This window comes from Meles meles, chromosome 1, assembly GCF_922984935.1.
Source record: "Meles meles chromosome 1, mMelMel3.1 paternal haplotype, whole genome shotgun sequence".
Lineage (NCBI taxonomy): Eukaryota > Metazoa > Chordata > Mammalia > Carnivora > Mustelidae > Meles > Meles meles.
This window is the reverse complement of record NC_060066.1, coordinates 159,598,820-159,620,716: the sequence shown is the minus strand read 5'-3', so window position 1 is coordinate 159,620,716 and position 21,897 is coordinate 159,598,820. Positions and strand designations below refer to the sequence as shown.

The window sequence follows — 21,897 nt, the reverse complement described above, 5'->3', positions numbered from 1 at the left end:
TCCCTGCTGAGCAGAGAGCCTGATGTGGGGCTCGATCCCAGGACCCTGGGATCATGACCTGAGCCGAAGGTAAAGGTTTTAACCCACTGAGTCACCCAGGCGCCCCAACACTCAAACATTTCTGATAACTCACGTTTCAGTAAAGAAATTAGACCTTCTCAATATATGATTATTTATATATTTCTTAAAAGAAAACATGTTATGGTACTAGTGTATTATATAGTATATACAAATAGACATTTTAGAATAAGGTAAATATTAAAGATATAAATCACTTTTACTCTTATTAAAATATTAATATTAATATATAAATACATTAAATTTTGGGGAAAGCAATGTGATTGAATATGCCTCACTGAGTTTTAAACTTGCTTTAACATTTTGTGACATAGCAATATAAAGATCTAATTCAGGTTTCATTTTTTTTAATTCCTGATTTTTATGACTGTCTCTGTTGAAAAAAGCATGAGTTTAAGTAGCAAAAAACCACCATGAAGTATCATGTTAAAAATATTACACAAGGGGCGCCTGGGTGGCTCAGTGGATTAAGCCGCTGCCTTCGGCTCGGGTCGTGATCTCAGGGTCCTGGGATCGAGCCCCGCATCGGGCTCTCTGCTCCGCAGGGAGCCTGCTTCCTCCTCTCTCTGCCAGCCTCTCTGCCTACTTGTGATCTCTCTCTCTGTCTCTCTCAAATAAATAAAATATTTAAAAAAAAAAAAAAATATTACACAAGATTTTTATGTTTATGCACCAATTATGGAAAGTTTATGTTGTTAATGTTTTTCTTCCCTGACTCAATTGTTTTTCTTTTTTTATTTTTATTTTTTTTAAACATTCTATTTATCCAACAGAGAGAAATCACAACTAGGCAGAGAGGCAGGCAGAGAGAGAGAAGGAAGCAGGCTCCCCATGGAGCAGAGAGCCCGATGCGGGGCTTGATCCCAGGACCCTGGGATCATGACCTGAGCCGAAGGCAGAGGCTTTAACCCACTGAGCCACCCAGGCGCCCCTCAATTGTTTTTCTTTTTAACCTAACTATACAATGTTGTACTTTTAAATTTTTTTTTAAAGATTTTATTCATTTATTTGACAGACAGAGATCACAAGTAGGCAGAGAGGTAAGCAGAGAGGGAAAGGGGAAAGCAGGCTCCCCTCGGAGCAAAGAGTGATGTGGGGCTCAATCCCAGGACCCTGGGATCATGACCTGAGCTGAAGGCAGAGGCTTAACCCACTGAGCCACCCAGGCGCCCCCTTTTAAATTTTTTAAAAAGGAGTTTCAAGTCCCTTAAATGTCATTTGTGAGAACTTTAGGATAAAGTTGATAAATTATGTTACTGAGGTTTTAGAGTCTGCAGATATGCCTGTTTTTATGGGTGATATGTAGCATTTTTGGCAGCAACACCAAAGAAGGATGGAAACAATTCTAAGCACCTATTTTCCAAATACTCTCTCCATAGCAAGAAAGTCTTTCCAAAAGTAATTATTTTCTTGCTTATTGTTGAAATATTACTTGTACCTCAAAGAGATGAATTTGAAGAATTTATTAATTTACTTAAAGATCTGATAGGTAGCAGCAAACTAACAGTTAACTGTCATACCAGAAAAAAATCAACAAATTTAGAACATCTGTCTTCTGTAAAATAAAAACAAGTAATTCATCTTTAAGGTCAACAACTCTTTTTAGTATAATGGCAAAAATTTTTATAGTCAATTCCCCCATTTTATCACATAGTATTGTGAAGATTTTAGTATTTTAAAATCTTTATTTTAAAAATACAATTAACCAGGGGCACCCAGGTATCCCTATTACATACAGAGCCTGGGTGGCTCAGTTGGTCAGGTGTCTGCCTTCTGCTCAGGTCATGATTCCAGGGTTCTGGGATTGAGCCCTGTTTAAGATTATGTTCTCAGTGGGGAAACTGCTTCTCTCTCTACCTGCCATTCTCCTGCTTCTGCTTTATTTCTCTCTCTGAGAAATAAATAAAATTTAAAAAACTTTTTAAAAGATTTTTTTGTTTTTAATTAGAGAGAGAGAGCACACATGAATGGGAAAGGCAGAGGGAGAGAGAATCTCAAGCAAACTCCATGCTAGCATGGAGCCCAGTTCAGGGCTTGGTCCTACACCCCTGAGATCATGACCTGAGCCAAAACCAAAAGCCAGACACTCAACCAACTGTGACACCCAGGTGCCCCTTCCTCATATTTTTATTAAAAACAAATATCATACACTCTAACTGTATTTTCTTCCAGCATCCCAATGGGTCATCTTGTACATTCCTGGGTTTGAGACTCCCACTTTGGTGTCCTCTGCAAAGACTGCAAACTTTTGATATAATCTGTGTGGGAAAATAAGCAAAACTTGGAGTGGTAAAATAAGATGTTAGTCCTTTGGGTTTGGATAAGAGGAAACAACCTTTAGTGGACATCTCTTTGTGACAAGTCTTTTGGTATACACTTTCACGTTGATTCTCCTTTTTCCTTATGGTATAAAAAAAGTAAATTAATAATCAGGGGTCTGTACCCATGTTGTTCAATAAAGTAGCTGCTAGCCACATATGACTATATAAATTTAAATCAACATGAAAAAATTGGGGGTTTTTCAGCTGCTCTAGCCACATGTCAGATCACATGACTAGTGACAACCATATGGGACAGTGTAGATTATGGAATATTTCCATCATTTCAGAAAATGGTATTAGATAGATCTAGTCTGTCTGGAATGAGGCACAAGCAGAGATTTCCTCTGCTGCCATTGGTACTATCTAAAATTCTAAGCAAATACTTTTAGTCTATAAGACCATAAAAGGTATAATTGTCCTTCCTCAATTAGTCAGATTAAATTAGAACTCCACACATAACAGCACTAGCTCATATTTATTAAGAACTTACTTTGTGCCAGACATTGTAGTAAGTGTTTCATAAGGATTATTTTATTTAATTCTCACAAGATGTCAGTGAAATAAGTTCTTAAAGAAGTGAAGTAAGTAATCTGAAGCCATAGGGTTGATAAGTAGTATGGCTGTGATGTGAATCTAAGCCATCAGAAGTAGTGCTGTGTTTGTCTGGTGACTTCACATGCTCTGTGGCAAGGACATAAGTGGTGTGAACAGACTCAGCCACATGCCTTGAGTATAAAATTTAAGGGAGAAGAATGTGCCATAAAAACTCATTAATCAAGATAGATAATATCTTAATGTACTGTTTTGTAAAAAAAATAAAAAATAATGGAAAAAATCGGTGGTGAACACAGTATCAAAATTTTAAATAAAGACAGGATCACTAGTGCCTATTTCTCCTTTTGCCTCAGGTGCCAATGTAGTTGTTATGGCACTTTATTTAAAATTGCGATGTTGTGGGGCACCTAGGTGGCTCAGTTGGTAAAGCATCTGCCTTCAATTTAGGTTGATCTTAGGGTCCTGGAGTTGAGTCTGTGTTGGACTCCATGTTGAGTCAATGGGAAGTCTGCTTCTCCCTCTCTCTCTGTCCCTCTCCCCAACTTGTTTTCTCTCTCATTCTCTTAAAAAAAAAAAATCTGGTGTTAGAATTGTGGTGTTAGAATTTTTTTTGTATTAATTTGGTGTTCAAAATCGTCCCTTCATAAACTCTTTGAATCACTTCTTCTGACCCTTGCTGGACCCATGATACAAGTAATTAATTAGATCTCTGAAAGCACTAACCAGGAAGCTAAATTTTTAAAAAGCTTCTTAAATTTGGTAAATTTGGTAAAGATCCATGGTTCTTTCTCCTGCTTTGTTTACTGGTAGTGTATCCAGATAAATTAACTATGGGCACAATAATTTCTTTATACTAGCCTTTTGCAATAACATGATTTATCTTGCTGTCTGTCTTGATTTTTAGGGAAAAATCTCTCTTCCCATGCCACCCTGAGTAACAATGATATGTGATACTAGTCCTTAGAATGAACTTATTACATATAAATTTCTTAGATATAGAATTGTTGGGAACACATAGTAAACACTCAATAAAAGGTAGCAATATATTTTAGTTAATGGAATTTATTTTTCTTTATTCTTGATGTTTTTCTTGAGAGACGAGGAAGTTGGCATAGAATAACTAAGAACTGCTATATTGTAATGGAATTTATATTACAGAAAATAAGGGCAGCCATAGCAAGTGATGAATAATCAAAAATGATCTGTTCCATAAGAGACTAGTACCTTCTTGAGTTGCGTTCAACTACCAAAAAGACTACAGATCTCTCATTAGCATCTGTTCAATGTTATAGTCATAAGCTTTACACTTTACAGAACACCTTAGTTTCTAGAGGGCACTGTGGTACACAGAGGGAAAGAAAAAGAGAAAGGCATAGGCTTATGATACAGACAGAATTAGATGCAATCTTGGGCAAGATAGTTACTCTCCCTGAAATTCAGTTTCCTTATAGAAAAAAGAAGATTATATGAGTGTGTTTATATTTCATTGTGGCATAGGGTTTATATTTTCCTAACCTACATTTTGTAGAGCTTGGTTAGTTATATAAGTTTTTTATTGTTAACTACAAGACACTGTAGCTTCAGCTAATGAGGATAGAATGATAATGAGAAAAAGAAAACTGAAGAGGACAATTTAATTTGAACTTCTCATAAGTATATTAATCCAGCCTCCATCCTAATATGTGAATAAATTGTATGAATAAAAGCATAACTAATAGGGATGTATTAGTTTAATATCAGTCACCCTACCTTTTGTCATGCATTTGTTGAGAAATTTATAGCTACCATATAACAAACAGGATATCAAGTAATAATTCCTACACATTTGTAGCATCTGGCTATATATATATATTTTTTAATTTATATATTTAATTTTTTTTCAGTGTTCCAAAATTCATTGTTTATGCACCATACCCAGTACTCCATGCAATATGTGCCCTGTGGATACATATATAGATATTTTAAATTTTATATATTTTATTTGAGAGAGACGAGAGAAAACAAGGTGGGATGGAGGGGACAGAGGAAGAGATAGACTCCCCACCAAGCAGGAAGCCCAATATGGGGCTGGATCCCAGAACCTTGGAATCATGGCCAGAGCCAAAGGCAGACAATAACCGAGCCACCCAGGTACTCCAAGTCCAGCTTTATTTCTTATTTAATCCTTGGTCTTTCTGACTTATCCTAATTGAATACATTTAATGAAATCATTAAATAAATAAAAAACTATTCTCAGAGCACCTGGGTGGCTCAGTCAGTTAAGAATCTGCTTTGGCTTAGTCTGCTTACTAGGATGGAGATCCATGTCAGACTCCCTGCTTAGTGGGGAGTCTGCTTCTCCCTCTCTCCCTCTCCCTGTTCATTCTCTCTCTCTCTCAAATATCAAGTATATACATCTTGAAAAAAAAAAGCTATTCTCAATTGTACATTATTCAGATACTTTATTTTGATGATATAAGAAATTTAAGTGGCATGATTATATATAAGTTGAAGCTATAGAGAAAGGAACCACATTTTTAACTGATATGTAATGTAATTGTTGTATATAGTTCCATGAACAAAGTTTGTTTCAGTTAACTATTGCTGCTTTAAAAAAATATATAAAATTTGATGACAAAAAATATTATATTATTTCTCATAGTTCTATGCATTGACTGGGCTAAACTGGGTGGGTTTTGTTTTTTTTTTTTTTTTTTTTTTTGTATGTTGTATAAACTAACTGAGGCCACATTCACCTGAGAAGAGCTGGGACTAAAATGACCAAAAAGGCATCTTATCCTGTATAGTGTGGTTTCTTGACGTATTCTAGTCCAATGACTGTCTTCCATGAGATAAAAGCAGATGCCTGTCTTATTAACACTTGGGCCCAGAATGTCATTTCAGCTGCATTATAGCTAGTCATAAGACCAGACCAGTTTCAAGTAGTAAGAGAATAGATTCTACCTTTTCATGGCAAGAGTGGGATATATGTACAGGGGTGTAAGCAAGTGTTGATAACCGTATTTGGAAGCCATCCATCTCTGTACTCTGCCACAACCATTCACATCCCCAGCACCTGCAAATACATTCCCCTCTCTCCCCCATATCCCCATTTGACTTGGAATCAAACTAGTTCCAAGTTCAGGATCCTTTCACCTAGATCAAGCATAGACGTGAAAAACTCTTTGGGGGCAGTTGTAGAAATTCAGGTGTAGTTCCCAGCATAAGACACTGCCATTTTTTAGTGAGTAGCTGGAAGAAAGGGATATGAATGGTGAGTAAATTGTTAATGGAGGAAGAATGAGGAAGTTGCTATGGAAGACTGGAGAAAGGATAGATCATGTTAATTAAGTTTTGGCAGAAAAATTGAGTTTGTTTCCTGAAGTTACTTGGACAATAGAGAAAGTACCTCATGAACCCTGTATCTGGTTGGGAAGATTTCTAAGCAAAATCTTGAAAATGTCTCATTTTAGCTACCTCTGCAAAGACACTGCAAGAGACAGATAAACTAAAGAAGGAACTTGTCAGTTTTCAAGCAAAATTGAGAAGAAATATTTTCAACCCAAATCTTGCTGGGTTAGAAAGTAACAGTGTTTGTCAATCCTAGTTTCTTAAACTTACAGAAGGTTCTCAAAGCAAGTGTTTCAGGACAAAGATAAAGTTGAGGTTCTGACAATGAAATGTGGCCTCAGGGTTAAGATCAAATCATTAGCACAGCTATACTACTGCTGGTTAAGAATTCTGAAAGGTTTAAGGCAGTGCCTCATAGAGCCTTTCAACCAGACAAAGCCTTCAAAGAATTGTAAAGTTATTATCCCAGGGTATCCTGAGTCTCAACCCAAAGTAGAGAAAGACCCACCTTGAAGAGATTTGTGGTTGTGGCATTTTTCTAATGTAGTGGATTATAATTTCATACAATGGAAACACAGGGCTTTTTAAGGTGGTTGAATTAGATTGGATGAAAAATGACAAAGTTTAAAATGAAAAGAGACTTATAGGCCTCTAACTTTCTATGGGCAGAATGAAGACTGAGAATGTCACTTAGCTATATAGGCTATTTCTTGTAGTAAAAGAAGGATGGTTCAGAAAAGAGTCTAAAGATGGGGTTGGGAGACATTGAAATTACTGCCAGGGAACAGAACTGAATCCCAATTTTTCTCACCCAAGAGTAGAGTGCTCTGAGAGTTGATATCATGCCATTGTATGCTGAGTTTGTCTTTTTCAAGGCTCTTCTCCTTATCTGGACTTGAATGTGAGACATAAGATACTGAACTTTTAACCTAATCCCCTAATTGGATAAGATTTCTGCTCTTTAGTGGGTGTGAGAGACTTTTGCATGTAGGACAGATGTAAACTGTCATGGTCAGAGGGCGGGTTTTGGCAGATTGCTTGCAAATATTGCCATCAATAATTTCTCCCATTCCAAGATGTTAACGATACTCCCACATTAAGAAGTGAAGCATATTTTGCTACCTTGGACCTGGAATAGTCTTGTGATATGCCTTACCAGTAAAGTAGGCAGAAGGGAGGATCTAGGACTTTTGAGTCCAGGCCTTAAGAGATTTGGCAAGTTACACTTTGTCTTGGACCTCTAAGCACCATGTAAGAAGTCCAATTCTTCCGTTGGAGAGATATGTAGAGAGGAGTGGAGGGTATGTGTGAGACCATCCCATACATTTTATCTGACCTCCCAAATAAAAGCAACCACATGATTCTCCAGTTGACCTTACATGAACCCAAGTCAACCCCCCCCCATGATAAATAATAAATCAGTTTTATTTCAAGACACCATATTACTTTTTATTGATATATAACAAATCAACACAAAGTTAGCAGCTGGAAACAACATACATTTATTTTCTCACGTTTCCCTTGGTCAGGAGTCAGGTAATGATCTTTTTTTTTTTTTTTTTTTTTTCGGGTAATGATCTTGAAGAGGAAAGTAACGCAGAGCAGGTCCAGGTTGGCAGGCCTCAGTAGATGGAGTTACTAGAAAGAGCAAGAGATAACCAGAAGCCCCTCTGGAAGCAAGAGATAACCAGACGTTTCTGCTTCTGTAAATAGGCTTCCCATCACAGGCCCCCTGCACTACCCTAGCCACCATTCCCACCTAAAGCAGCACCCCCTGATCCCCTAGTTTAGACCCACCTATGAGCAGTCAGCATAGCCCTTGGAACATGACACCCTGCACTCCCCTATAAAAGCTCTGTAACCACATTACCTAAGGCCCAGAATATCAAGCTTGAGCTCCTCTGGGTCTGTGGCATAAACTAAAACCAAGTTCTCCTGCTTCTCCAAATGTTGCTTGGTTTCTCCCCAGTCTGATTTTTATTTTCCGCAACAGTCTGTTGGGTTCTCTGTAGAGGTTCTCACAATGCAACAATGAAGGTGTTGGACAAGATTCATTTTCATCTGAATCTTGACTAGCGAAGTATACACTTCTGAGCTCATTCAGGTTTTTGGCAGAATTTATTTCCTTGCAGCTCTGTACCTGGGACTCAGCTTCTTATTGGTTGTTGGCCTAAGACTTTTCTCAGGTCCTGCAGGCCACTTATGGTTCCTTGCTACATGGCCGTCTCCATAGGCAGTTCACAACATGGCTGTTTATTTCTGGCTCCAGTCTGCGAAGAAAGAGTCTTATAATTTAATATAATCAAAGTTGATCTCCTGTCACTTTTGCTGTACAATAAACCTAATCAAGAGAGTGATATTTCATTGCTTTTGCTTTGTACTGTTGGTTAGAGGGAAGTCATAGATTCCACCAGCACTTAACAGAAAGGGATTGTATAAAGAATCATTTTTCTCACCTTAGAGTGGGTCTGTCACAGCTATTATTTTAGTTGGCTTTTCAAATAGCTATTAATAATTAAAATACATTCCTTTGAGCAACGACTTCTTGAGTAAAATTTGTCATTTTTAGTCATTCAAATAAAGAACCTAGTCAGAGAACCATTTCATTACATCTTTACAAAACTAAAGAAGCATTTTCTCAGTAGAAATTTTGGCCACAATACTTAGGAAGAGAGTGTTTCCCATCTGAGTAAGCGAGTGAGAAGTGCCAACACTAGAAAATCTTTAGGCCTTTGCAGATGCTGATCTCAAGCTGAATAGTATCTAGTAGTATTCTGCTTTCTGATTCAAGATTTAAGCAAATTCCTTTATTAACAGGCCCATATTGATCTATATGTCTGTTTTTGTGCCAGTACCATGCTGTCTTGGTGATCACAGCTTTATAATATAGCTTGAAATCAGGCAACATGATGCCCCCAGCTTTGTTTTTCTTTTTCAACATTTCCTTGGTGATTCCAGGTCTTTTCTGGTTCCATACAAATTTTGGGATTTTTTTTGTTCCATCACTTTGAAAAATGCTGTTAGTATTTTGATTGGGGTGGTGTTGAAAGTATGGATTGCTCTGGGCAGTATAGACATTTTAACAATGTTTATTCTTCTGATCCACGAGCATGGAATGTTTCTCCATCTTTTTGTGTCTTCTTTAATTTCCTTCATAAGTGCTCTGTAGTTTCTAGTGTATAGATCCTTTACTGCTTTGGTTAGGTTTATTCTTAAGGTTTTTGTTGCTATTGCAAATGGAATCGATTCTCTAATTTCTCTTTCTAAGTTACATTAATGGTGTATAAGAAAGCAACTGATTTCTGTGCATTGATTTTATATCCTGTCACAATACTGAATTGCTTTATGAGTTCCAATAATTTGGGGGTGGAAACTTCTGCGTTTTCCATATAGAGTATCATGTCATCTACTAAGAGAGTTTGACTTCTTCTTTGCCACTTTGAATACATTTTATTTCTTTTTGTTGTCTGATTGCTGTTGCTAGGACTTCTAATACTATGTTGAACAATAGTTGCAAGAGTAGGCATCCTTGTAATGTTCCTGATCGTAAGGGAAAAGTTCTTAGCTTTTCCCCATTGAGAATGATATTTGCTGTGGGCTTTTCATAGATGGTTTTTATGATGTTGAGGAATGTTCCTTTTATCCCTATACTCTGAGGAGTTTTAATGAAAGGATGCTAAATAGAGAGCCAATGAACCCTTAACTCCTTGGTCAACTAATATTTGACAAAGTAGGGAAAAATACCCAATGGAAAGAAGACAGTCTCTTCAATAAACGGTGCTGAGAAAATTGGACAGCTATATACAGAAGAATGAAACTTGACCATTCTCTTGTACCATATACAAAGATAAACTCTAAATGGATGAAAGACTTCAAAGTGAGACAGGAATCTTCAAAATCCTAGAGGAGAACATAGGCAGTAACTTCTTCAACATTGGCCACAGCAATTTCTTTCAAGACATGTGTCCAAAGGCCAGGGAAACAAAAGCAAAAATGAACTTTTGGGACTTCATCAAGATAAAAAGCTTCTGGATAGCAAAAGAAACAGTCAACAAAACTAAGAGGCAACCCATGGAGTGGGAGAAGATATTTGTAAGTAACACTACAGACAAAGGGCTGGTATCCACGATCTATAAAGTACTTCTCAAACTCAACACCCCAAAAACAAATAAGTGAAAATAAGGCCAGAAAACATGAACAGATATTTCCTCAAAGAAGACATACGAATGGCTGACAGCATCATTAGCCATCAGGGAAATTCATATCAAAACCACATTTAGCTTCCCTATGACCCTGCAATTGCACTACTGGGTATTTACCCCAAAGATACAGATGTACTGAAAAGAAGGGCCATCTGTACCCCAATGTTTATAGCAGCAATGACCATGGTCACCAAACTGTGGAAAGAACCAAGACACCCTTCAACAGATGAATGGATAAGGAGGATGTGGTCCATATACACTATGCCTCCATCAGAAAGGATGAATACCCAACTTTTGTATCAACATGGACGGGACTGGAAGAGATCATGCTGAGTGAAATAAGTCAAGCAGAGAGAGTCAATTATCATATGGTTTCACTTATGTGGAGCATAACAAATAACAGGAGGACATAGGGAGTTGGAGAGAAGGGAGTTGAGGGAAATTGGAAGGGGAGATGAACCATGAGAGACTATGGACTCTGAAAAACAACCAGAGGGGTTTGAAGGGGTTGGGGGTGGGAGATTGGGGGATCCAGGTGGTGGGTATTATGGAGGGCACATATTGCATGGAGCTCTGGGTGTGGTGCATAAACAATGAATTCTGTTAATCTGAAAAGAAATAAAAAAAAACCACATTGAGGTACTACCTTATACCAGTTAGAATGGCAAAAACAAACAGGCAGGAAACAACAAATGTTGGAGAGGTTGTGAAGAAAGGGGAACCCTCTTATACTGTTGGCAAGAATGCAAGTTGGTACAGCCACTTTGGAAAACAGTGTGGAGGTTCCACAAAAAAATTAAAAATAGAACTACCTATGCCCCAGCAATTACACTACTGGGTATTTACCCCAAAGATATAGATATAGTGAAAAGAAAGGCCACTTGTACCCCAATGTTCATAGCAGCAATGTCCACAATAGCCAAACTGTGGAAGGAGGCAAGATGCCCTTCAACAGATGAATGGATAAGATGTGGTTCATATATAAAATGGAATATTACTCACAATCAAAAAGGATGAATAACCATGATTTCCATTGGTATGGATAGAACTGGAGGTGATTATGCTGAGTGAAATCAGACAAGCAGAGAAAGACAATTATATGGTTTCACTTCTATGTGGAACAGAAGAAATAGCATGGAGAACATTAGGAGAAGGAAGGGAAAAATGAAAGGGGGGGGATCAGTGTGGGAGAGGAACCATGAGAGATAAAGCACCATAGGAAACAAACTGAGGGTTTCAGAGGGGAGGGGGGTTGGGGCTGGGTGAGCCCGGTTATGGGTATTAAGGAGGGCACATATTGCATGGAGCACTGGGTGTTATACTCAAAGAATAAATCATGGAACACTACATCAAAAACTAACAATGTACTGTATGGTGACTAACATAACATACATACATACATACACACATACATATATACATAAATGAATGAAACAGGGCCATATTGGCAGAATATGTCATTTCAGCTCACAAGAATGAAGGTCAGTAAAAGTTATAATAACCACATCACCCGACAACAGGTGATCTTGAGAGCTGAAAGTCAAGGGTTGTAATGTGTTTCATAGCAGGAGACGTTGAATGCTAGTTATAACTTTTGCACTAATACTTGAACCACCCTAAGTAAAGTTGGGAAAGATACAAATATTCGAACCTGCTCTTTACAGAGAGTACCAGAATCAACATGCATCATTCAGGTTCAAATTATATAACAGCATATTATTGCTATAAATTCCACAGCAGATGCTGCTTCATTGCAAATAGTTTCTGTAATATATATATATATTCATACTATGTGCAATAACAAATTGTGTAGAAGGCACTTTATACACATTACTCAATTAACACTCAAAACAGCTCTATTGCAGTTAGTATGGTACAACCATTGAAAGAAATAAATAATGAAAATGAGTCTTAGAGAGTTTATTAAAATGCCAAAGTTTACACACTGGGGAAGTCACCAAGCCATGATTCCAACTTCATTCATTTTGCTCCAAAGTCCATAAACTTTTTTTGCTATGATGAACTGTCTCTTTATTTATGTCTGTTTATTTATCCTCAAAAGTGGGTAATGTCAAAACTTTGGGGAAGGATTTGATTTACATCACTGAAACCTAAGCATTCCTCTCATTGAAAACTAATAAAAGATGGGGAATAGATTTTCCAGGGTTTTCTTCAAAGGGATTATAGACGGCAGCAATAGTGTCATTCCATATGCATCAAATCACTGATGTGTAGAAATGTTCTTTTTCTTTTCTTTTTAAATCAAAAAGAAAAGTTTGAATATCTAAACTAAATAAGAAGACTTTGACCCAGTCATCATAGCTGACTGGTTTTACCAATCATAGTAATAATAAAAACCAGTGGCATTCTAAACACAGAGGACTGAAAAGAAGAATTAAATAAATAGAGTTTGAGGAAAGTAATTCTGAGTTTATGAAAATAAAATCAATCAGTTGAAGAAGAAATTTGCAGTGAAAGAATCAGCACTTCTAGTCTAATAGATAAAGTGTGAAAGTCTCTTACTGCTGAGGAAGGGCAAGTTGATATACTTCACACTGCAGAACTTCATAAAACTGCTGAACTTCAAAGAGACTAGCTGTAGACAACTATGAAAACTCAGGAATGCAGTGGTTATCCTAGGGTCATCACAGAGCCTGAAATAGACAAAGGATTTTATGCTTACCAGTTTGGCTCAGATATAGCTTCAAAATAGGCTTAAAAATCCACTTCACTTGCTCATTCATTCATTCATTTTTATCATGCCTACATACAGTTATTCCTACTCTGCATAGCATGTACTGAGATAAACACTGGGATACAATGGTGAGTAAGACATGCCTGGTTTCTGCTTTCATAGAACATAGAAAGCAGAAAAGGAAGACAAGTGAACAAGCATTTGTGATACAGTGAAACAGATCGAGTGTGTTATATGAGCCATGGGGGAAGGGATTAGTTCAGGGAAGGGTTTGACCTTTGAAACTTAAGAGTTAAGGGAAAGGTTATCAGGGAAGTGTTCCTGATGGAAATCACACATGGTAAACCTGAATAAAGAGTGGTAGTTGGCCCAGTTAAGAAGTCTTGGGAAGCTTATTTAAGAAAAGAAAATGGTTTGTGTCAAGACTTAATAGTGAGAAAGAGCAATGTTGATAGGAGGAACAGAATGAATTATAACCTGATGGAGACCAGAGTATAAAGGTGAAAGTGACTAGAAGTAATGGGAGATCATTGGGCCAGAGCAGTTTTGTGAGTCTTGTGAGCCTTGTTCAGGCAGTGGAAAAGAGTTTGCAAGATGAGAAGCATTGAGGGTAAGAGAAATGGTCAGATTATTTCTGGCTATTGTTTAGAAAATCAATTAGAGTTAGCAAGACAAGATGTAATGAGACAAGTGTCGTAGTGACTGCATTAGAGAATCCACAACAGGTTTTGATGATTGGCTGTAGGAGCTGAGGATGTGAATGAATCAAGAAGTCCTTTTAAATCATTGAATGGGCCAAGGTTATGGATGGTGGTTGGAAATCTAGGAGGAAGAGCAAATATTTGCATGGATTAAAGAAGGGGTGATGTAACGAGTTTAGTTTGGGTCAGGAAGAGGTTTATATTGTTTACTGAGAACCACTTTAGTGAAAGTACAGTATGCTTTATTGCTTCTTTTGAATTTTAGTTAGCTTTTTAAAAAAAGATTCAAAAGTTTTAAGTGTTTCCTTTTTTAAAATGTTACCAATGAGCTTTGCGCAGTGGCAGTATCGTAGCCAATGAGGTTTATCCGAGGCGCGATTATTGCTAATTGAAAAATGTTACCAACATTACTGTAACTTCTATTTCTACTACTACTGTTACTATGACCATAACCTCCAGTTATTGAACAGCTTTAAAGTGTCAGCCTGTGTACTAATGAATAATATTATTCACATATTTATAGCCATCCTGCAGGGTAGGCATTATGAGAAAAATGAAGCTCAGTGAGGTTATATAACTTAAGGTCACATAGATAGTTTGTAGTGGAGAAAGGACTTGAATCCTGTCTTACTAAAAACCCTGTGTTCCTAACTAGGGTGTTACATTGAAACAATAGCTAACTCTGTAGCTAGAAGAACAATCCATTCAGAAAAAGAGAAAAAGAGAGAGAGAGAGATGGTAGAGTCTCTGTTAAGTTTCAAATGCCATTTCTACAGAGATAAACACAACATTAAGCCCACCTTGAAAAGCACCTTAGTGCAAGAGGTAGAAAAGCAAACGAACTATTGCATACAGCCCATGAAAATCGCTTTGAGGGTAGTAAGTTGGTGGCACTGAGGAAAAAAATATACAAGAGGCTTACAACAAAATGAAGTCATAGAAAGCGTCTAAAAAAGTAATAGAAGTCATGAAGGCAATACAGAGCATAGGACACTGAATGATCCAACAGAATTCCAGGATGACTGCATCATAGCGTGATGTGGGAATGCTGAAGAATACAACTGAAAATAATCAAAAGTCAGATAATTAAAGGATTGAATGCCAGGGTAAGGGGTTTTGAGTTTAGTCTAGAGTTAAATCATTGGAAAACTTTTAAGTAGAGGACTGAAATCATTTGTTTTTTCATTTCTAGGCAGATAATTCAGCAGCCAACTAGAAGAATTGTGAAGTACATGGTGTGGACACCATGCACACAGTTTATAAAGCCACAGAAGCAGTTAGCCTCAGTGATGCAAAGCAAAATGTTCAAACAACAACAACAACAACAACAACAGCAACAACAACAAAAAACCCTTGAATGTGAGTGCTTTAAAAAGGGGTAAAAATTCTCTGGTTCCTTATAGTTTTCACTATTCCTGATGTAGTTTTTAAAAAGATTTACGTATTTATTATAGAGAGAGAAAGCATGCAAACAGAGGAGGGATAGAGGGAGAGAGAGAAACTCAAGAAGATTTCATGCTGGACACAGAGCCCAATAACATAGGGCTCATTCTCAGGACCCTGGGGTCATGGCCTGAGCCGAAATCAAGAGATGGACACTTCACCAGCTGAGCCACCTAGGCACCCCAATTCCAGATATTCTTATAGCTCTCTGCTTCACTTATTTATGTTACCATCCTAATTCCTTAATGAACATTTATAATAGTAAGAAATGAAATGATGAATACCTAAACTAAGAATGACTTCAGCATTAATGTAAACTAAAGGGATTACAGATAGATTAAAAAAACAGAATACAGAAATTGAAGTCCATGGAATTACAGACAGAGAATATAATTTGTGAATCACCATGAATGGTGATTGTAAGATAACTTTAAGGTAGATTAATTCACCCTCTGAGGCTTTGCAACCTGGCAAAAGAAGCAGAACAAGGGCGGAAGTGTGCTAAACACTGGACATTAAAGGGTAGATTTAAGAAGGTTGAGAAACCAGGTGGTGGGTAATAGGGAGGGCACGTACTGCATGGAGCACTGGGTGTGATGCCAAGACAATGAACACTGTTATGCTGTAAATAAACAAATAAAAAAAAAATTTAAAAAAAGATGAAAAAAAAAAAAAAAGAAGGGGAGTTCATTAAAGGGACCTTGAAGGTGAGCCATGTGCAATCTCTGCTTACCTCTGTCCTTCTCAAGCCTGAGCCATTTGACTGTGAATAATGACTAAGAGAAAGAAGAAAAAATAAAATAAAAACGTAATAACAATGCTCATAGATTCATAGCATTGTTGTCAGCTCCTTTCAACCACTTTTTCAAACATCAATAGGAAAGGCAGTAAACCCAGACTGATGCATGTTAGTACCTCCAGTAGGCTAAAAATGTGGCTCTGTCACATAAATAGATAAAATCTTTTAAAAAACAAACAGACAAAGCAAAACAAAACAAAACAACATTTTAGTACAGTTGCAATATATCCCATATTGATCAGAGAGAGTTGACCCTCATTTTATCTTAAGAAAAGGGGGGGGGGCTGTCTCTGGAAAGAAACATCACTGGAGCCTCTACATTTCTATTATGCATAACGCCTGCCATATTTTTTTTTCAATTTACTAGCCATGTAAAGAGACAGAAAGCATCTGACATAGAAGTGAAGGAAAAAAAATACAGTAGAAGTAGACTCCCAGATGACCCAGGTATTGGGATTAGCATAAAAGGAATTTAATATAGCTGTGATTAATATGTGAAGAAAACAGAATGATTAGACCAAGTGGATAAAAGATGGCAGTTTTCAATAGAGAACCAATATCCATAAAGAATTAAATGAACATTTTAGAACTGAAAAAAACAATTAGAAAATAAAACTCAATGGCTAGGTTCAATAGAAAATATAATACTGGATATGTAAAGTTGAAGTGAGGTTAACATAAAATTAAAAAAAAAATTATATAGACCCCAGATTTATAAAAACATTCCCAGCCATTGCACCTTAGGATACTATTTTATTACTTGCATATAAATCCTTCCTAAACCCTTCTATAGCACTATTTCTCTTTTCAGATAATTTCACTGACATCCCATTTGCAAATGATAAAGTAAAGTGCAAGTGCCTTGGTGGGTATCAAAGCTCCTTGTTTTGAAACAGGGACTTTGGGCACTGAATCCTTATAGGTTCTTCTGGTTCACTATGCTGGAGTCGATTTTGTGGTGGAACAGAGTGCAGAGCTAAGCAATCTGCTCATTGTAGTTGAAGCTGAATGATAGGTATCTTTTGTGTACTCCTGGTACACTGGGAATTTACCATAATAAGAAGTTTGTTTTTTTTTAAATTATACTCTTAGTGTACAGTGCTTCCCAAACTTCAGGTTCTGTGGTACACCTTCACAGTTTTGGCCATCAGATCATAGTTGTAATATCATATATAATATTTTTCTTTATATTTACTTTAAACTGATCTACAGTTTTAACAAAACTTGCATTAATAAAAATATTCATGAAATCCTAGGTTTAATGATGTCATTTTCTAATATACATTAAAATCGATATATATCAAAATAAAAGTATTTCTACATATGCCATCAACATCACTCATACCAACAGTGGTATACAAATCCGACTGTGGGAAATACCAAGAGGAGAAAAGTTTTAGCCTTGGCCCTCCCTTATCAAGAACATCAAGAACATCTGGTTGGTTTGATTGGTAGAGCATGTGACTCTTGATCTTGGGGTTGTATGTTTGAGCCCCAAGTTGGGTGTAGAGATTACTTAAAAATAAAGTCTTTAAAAAAAAAAAAGAAGTCTGGATAGGAGTACCTTTGTGTGTATGGAGGCTTTAGCCCCTGGACAGTCTAACAGTGTGATTTGTGATGGGGACTTTGGACTACAACATACAACTTCCAGAGAAACTGATGACTAAGGGTATTAATCCATCTTCCAAGAAGGTCTGGAGACTAAAATTGAGCCATGTCAGTCAGCAGTATGTGATTGAGCCCCCAATAAAAACTCTTGATACCAAAGACCAGCTTCCCTGGTTGGCAATACTCTCTATATATTGCCAACAACATGATCATGCTCTTTGTGACTTTATGAAGAAAAGACACCTGGAAGCTCCATGTTTAGATTGCCTACCCCTATTTGTCTCTTCTTTTGGCTGATTTTAATCTGTATCCTTTCCCTGCAATAATTAATTATGTGAGTATAATAGCTTTCAGTAAGTTCTGTTATTCCTTTTTGCTAATTATCAAAACTAAGGGTGGTTTTGGAAATCCCATGATTTTGCAACTGGTATCAGAAGTAAAGATGGTTCTGTGTGGGAATTCTGTCCTCAAACCTCATAATTTAGATAGCTTTGGCTTCACATAGATATGGATCTGCTTGATACCTGGATGGTTAAGACATAAAAGGTTTTATTTTTTTCTCTTTTCCAAAAAGTTCTTCTCTGTCTTTATGAATTTTTCCTTTCTTTTTGAATTGAAGAATTACCTTGTCAGAGTCACCTGAGAATTCAGTTAGTACATATTTGGGATAGCATTGAATTTACAGATTAACATGAGGATATTTACATATTTGTAATATTTAGTTCTTCCATTCATGAATTTTCTATGTCTATTTACTTAAGTCTTCATTTATGTCCATTAGTAAAGATTTACCTGCTTATATAGGTAGTGAATATATTAGATATATGCCTAAACATTTTATATTTTTTGATGCTAATTTAAGTAATATTTTTTCTTTGCTTTTTCTTACTTTAATTTCTGTTGTATAAGGTGTTGATTTTTCATATATTGAATTTTTTATCCAGCAATATTACTAAGGACAATTTTTAATTTTAAGAAATTTTTATATTAATTCTTCCTGATTTTCTTGATAGAGAATTATATCATCCATGACTTATGACAGTTTAGGCTTTTCCAAATATGTGTACTTTTTATTTATTTTTTTGGACTACTGCATTGTCTGGAATCTCCTGTAAAATTAAGATATTTGCTTAATGGTAGCAATAGTTGGTATCTGTAATTTGTTCCTGAGCTTATTATAATTTTAAAACTACTTCCTCTTATGTATGTTTTGCTGGGAAGTTCTGTTATACAGATGTAACCAAATAAAAGAAGTTTCCTTCTATTTTGACCTTGCCAAATTTTTTTTAAACAAAAACTTTTCAGATGATTTTTATATCTATCAGTTCGATAAGAATTGTTTTCCATTAATCAACTAATATAGCAAATTATAATATATAATTTTCCTAATGCTAAACCCTTCTTGTATTTCTTGGAAAGAACTCCTTTTTGATCAGAATATATTATTTCTTGTCCAGTTCTGTTGTTAGGCCTTACGTTTACTTTGTGGGATTACCTGGGAAAGTTTCCATCATTATATATATTCTAAAAACTTAATAATGTTACAAGTATTGGTACTCTGCCTCCCTTTTGAATATAATAGCTATGGAGCATTGAAATTATTTCTTTGTCATTTATCTCTATCGACAAATTGTGTATGTGTATTGCCTCTGCCCTGCCCAACTCTCTCTGTATATAGTAGAGGTCGGAGGATAAAGACAATTGATACTAATTGCATGCTGGAAATGTAAGTAATTTTCCAAGAACTGAAATGACTTTCAGAAATGACTGATTAGTCTCTGCATACATATAAAATAGTCTAATAATAAATGACTTTCACAATAATTTACAAAATCTGTGATTAGTCAAAACCCAAAGTTAGTCAATACCACATCAACTTATCTCTGCTTAAGTATAGCTCCTCCTGTGTTCTCTCCAGGGACCAGGGCACAGGACTGGGAATAAAAATACTACCACTACTAGCAACAACAGCAACAACAACAACAACAGCAATAATAATAAGCCATTGCTGCTACATTGACTCTGACTTCTTACTCAAGAAGGCTATGCATTACAAATGAAGTGGCTAAAAAATAGCCCTAGTAAAATGTGGTTTGGTGTTATTGATTTGGAGCCTTCAGGTGTCATACTCCTGGACCTCAGGGCCTATGCCATATCTGTACCTATATTTTAGTATCTCCTCTCTCTCACAAACACCACCCCTTACTTGTTTCCTAAGTAAATGACATTCAGCAAGATATCAGCTGAACTGGGAATAACCCTTGTACAACTACTTTTCCTTCATCCCCACTTTGCAATGATCTCAATTTCTGTACTTCTATCTCCTTAATCTCTTGGAAACCCTTTATTCTGCATTAATCCTTCAGTCGCTCTTTGTTTAGATCTATATCATTTAATTTCTTACTATCACAGAGGCTGTTAATTAAGGGACCAGATACAAGTCAGACACAGTTAAAAACTGCAGCACAGGAACAATCAGATCCTAAAAGTTTGCAAGGAATTGCTTGTACTATTTTAGGAGCCTAATAATTTTATAGGCAGAAGTATGACTACATTTTCTTTTGCCATGGTTATTCAATTCAGTTTTTTGAAGTATTCTTGAGTTACTTTTTTTTAATTATACATTATATTTCTAGGCTTTTTATGATTACCTTTGATGTGAAGCTGATATTTAGACTGATATTTTCTCTAACAATGTCTGAAGTTAATATTTACGTTCTCTTCCTGATGTTCTTCAACAAAAATGTTGGCTAAGTATAAAATTATAGTTTCAAAGGTGTTTTCCAGTTTTTTTCTGCAGAAGATTTAAGATAGTACTCCATTCATTCTAGAATATAGGCTGTATGCAGAAATCTCATCAAAATCTTTCTCTTGTCCTCTATGAGTAATTTGATAATTTGAAAGAAGATTTTAGCATTAGTTGTTTTTTTTTTAATTCTTAGAGTTCTTAGGTAAATCAGGATATGTCTTTGTTTTTTTCTTTTTAAATTCATGCTGTTTGTCATTCACTGGACAGTTTTAATCTTACATTTTATGTCTCTCTTTAGGTCACTGGAAAGGTCTTCTATTCTTTTCATCAATTATTTCTTTTGTTTGATTTGAAACTCCTTTTAGATGGATATTAGATAACTTAAATTGATCTTTCTGAGTCTTAATTTGTCTGACTTTTAATTTCTTTGTCTTTTGCTTTATATTTTTGTGTATTCTTGGACTTTATTTTATATACCATTAGTTTGTCCTTTAGTCATTTCTTTTCTCTATTTCAACCTTCTTCTGTTTTCTCTAATTTTAGCTACTTTTTAAAAATTTTAGTAATTCTTTTTATAGTATAGATTTTTTATCTTTGTTGTTGCAATAGCTACTCTATTTTTTTCCCGAGAATGTAAATTATTTTTAGATTTCTATTTATTTCTGAATTTCCTTATCTTTTTCCAGTCAACTCTTCCTTGTTTGTAAAGTTATGAGATGATTATTGCATGTAAAGATTCTCTCATTTTATTTATTTTTTATTTTTTTAATTTTTTTAAGATTTTATTTATTTATTTGACAGAGAGAGATCACAGGTAGGCAGAGAGGCAGCCAGAGAGAGAGGAAGGGAAGCAGGCTCCCCGCAGAGCAGAGAGCCAGATGCTGGGGCTCAATCCCAGGACCCCGGGATCATGACCTGAGCCGAAAGCAGAGGCTTTAACCCACTGAGCCACCTAGGTGCCCCAAGATTCTCTCATTTTAAACATGAAATAAAAGTATTCACTTCTTATTAACTGCCATTTACAGAGACTAGATGAAGAATGAATATAGCATAATCATCAATTCTACTTTCTGCACCAAATCCTTTAAGAATAGAGAAAAACATGTTTAAAATATAATAAAAGAATATTATCTTGTTTATCTTGTTCATTATTTTTCAGTTTACCTCCTTTCTCCAAAAGTGTGTGGACACTTGGCTTGCCAAATGAGGTATAGATGAAAGACTAGGTAGTTTAGTAAGACTATTAAGAAACAACTTCTTGGGGCGCCTGGGTGGCTCAGCGGGTTAAAGCCTCTGCCTTCAGCTCAGGTCATGATCCCAGGGTCCTGGGATCGAGCCCCGCATCGGGCTCTCTGCTTAGCTGGGAGCCTGCTTCCTCCCCTCTCTCTCTCTCTGCCTGCCTCTCTGCCTACTTGT

General features: G+C 36.2%; 1 pseudogene; it reads left to right on the top strand.

Moving 5' to 3' along the window:
* Window positions 1-14,209: 14,209 nt before the first annotated feature.
* Window positions 14,210-14,361, top strand: LOC123927746 (annotated as a pseudogene).
* Window positions 14,362-21,897: the final 7,536 nt, after the last annotated feature.